This window comes from Zalophus californianus, chromosome 2, assembly GCF_009762305.2.
Source record: "Zalophus californianus isolate mZalCal1 chromosome 2, mZalCal1.pri.v2, whole genome shotgun sequence".
Taxonomy (NCBI): Eukaryota; Metazoa; Chordata; class Mammalia; order Carnivora; family Otariidae; genus Zalophus; species Zalophus californianus.
The window spans coordinates 147559583-147561579 of NC_045596.1; the positions used below are offsets into that span (position 1 = coordinate 147559583).

The window sequence follows — 1997 nt, forward strand, 5'->3', positions numbered from 1 at the left end:
GAAACCCCATGTGAACGAGGGATTCTGATAATAACAGGTTTAGGATCCATTATTATATAAAATAAAAATTTTCTAATTTTTTTTTTTTTTTTTTTTAGAACTTAGATTCAAAATTCAGTGTTTGGGTTTTTTTTCCCTCCATTAAAAGTCTGAGCTAAGAGCCACGGTGCTGACAGTCTCTCTATCCTAGCAGGGGGCAGTGGGGAAACTCTGGGTTGGAAGAGACAAAAGGCAATGGAGCTTCCCTCCAAGGCTAATTTTTGAAGGGCTTTTGATCATCTCCACCCAGTGTCAAAGCCAATCATGGAACCTCAGAGCCAAGGCGGTTCTGACAGGTTGTTTCCACACCACGACACCATTTCTGTCTGCTTGTTGGGGCTCCGAGGGGGCGCCTGCTGTCAGAATGCTGAGATTCTAAGTTATAAGTGGGCCTTTCACAATCAGTGCAGAGTTTTTTTTTGCCAAGTCATTACTTTCCTGGGATTCTAAGATAGAGTGGCCAGGCATCTGACTTCTGAAATAAACAGCCATCTGTGTCCACAGATCCTGCCAGGAACTTCTCAGATAAATGAAATGAATGAAAGAACAGAGCCAAGGCGAGCAGCAAGGAAGAGTCTCATTTAACGGAGCTAGGGTCCGTTTTCTTGCTTGGAGAGCCTCAGTTTTTTTTTTTTTTTTTTTTTAAGATTTTATTTATTTATTTGACAGGGAGAGAACAAGCAGAGGGAGAAGCAGGCAGAGGGGGAGGGACAAGCATTCTCCCTGTGGAGCAGAGAGCCCAATATGGGGGTCGATCCCAGGACCTGAGCCAGAGGCAGACGCTTAACTGACTGAGCCACCCAGGTGCCCCTGGAGAGCCTCAGTATTTTTAAAAACCTTTTGCAGAGGGCTCAGTCATTAAGCGTCTGCCTTCGGCTCAGGTCATGATCCCAGGGTCCTGGGATCAAGCCCCACAACGAGCTCCCTGCTCCGTGGGAAGCCTGTTTCTCCCTCCCCCAGTCCCCTTGCTTGTGTTCCCTCTCTCGCTCTGTCTCGCTGTGTCTCTGTCAAATAAATAAATAAAATCTTAAAAAAAAACCCAACAAACCTTTTGCGGAAAAGGGGGGATAAGGCATCTATCTGGCAGTGCAAGTCCTTACTCCCTCCCTGTGTGCCTCCTAGTTACAACTAGCAAAGTTGAGGAAATCAGGAACTTCCTGCTCAAGGTCAGGGAAAAGGATGCAAAATCTGTTAAAATCGAGAAAACCAAGGATAACGTGGAGTTTGCAGTTTAGTACAGCAGATACCCTTACATCTTGGACGAAGGGAAGGCAGAAAAACCGACACAGTCCCTGCCCCTAGGTTGCACAGTGAAGGAGCTGAAATAAACCAGACATGTGGATTTAACTGTATTATAATTTGTTTAATTCAAACAAATGAATAAATAATTATTTTAAGGGGTGGAAAGGATGCTTGTTTTCCAATTGCTCCAGTTGGCCAATCACAGCGACATCCAGTTTGGATGAATACTGTTTGGGTTCCTTGGGATCGTGGGTCCTGGATTTGATCAGGGAACTCACCAGACTTGTGGCTTTTCAATCGTGGAATCTGTTGACACAAAAAATCCTCAGCACTTTGGGTGATTCAAGTGCACTTTCATAATTTGCTCTCATTTTATGCTCTTTGTTATTTCCACATTCCACAAGAATCCATCACTCTTCTCTTGAGTTATGTGCTGCTTAGGGCTGATGCTCATACCACCCACTCAGGGAGGGCAACCTCAGCTTCTTGAACTCACAGAACCTATTGTTCTGTCCCTTTCTTGCCCAGCGTTGTCACTGCAGCCCTGTACTCTGGCTGGGAGGGCATGGAAATGACTCCCCAGAGAGCCATTCATCACAGTAATAAATGTTCTGTGTTTTACTAAGTTCCATCAAAGTTCACCTCCACACCGAAGTGAAACAATTGTTCTCTGTGCGTTCTTTTCTGCGTCAAAACATACTGTTCCCGAAAGTGCA

General features: G+C 44.9%; 1 pseudogene; it reads left to right on the top strand.

Moving 5' to 3' along the window:
• The first annotated feature begins 577 nt into the window (after window positions 1-577).
• Window positions 578-1367, top strand: LOC113925825 (annotated as a pseudogene).
• The last annotated feature ends 630 nt before the right edge of the window (window positions 1368-1997 follow it).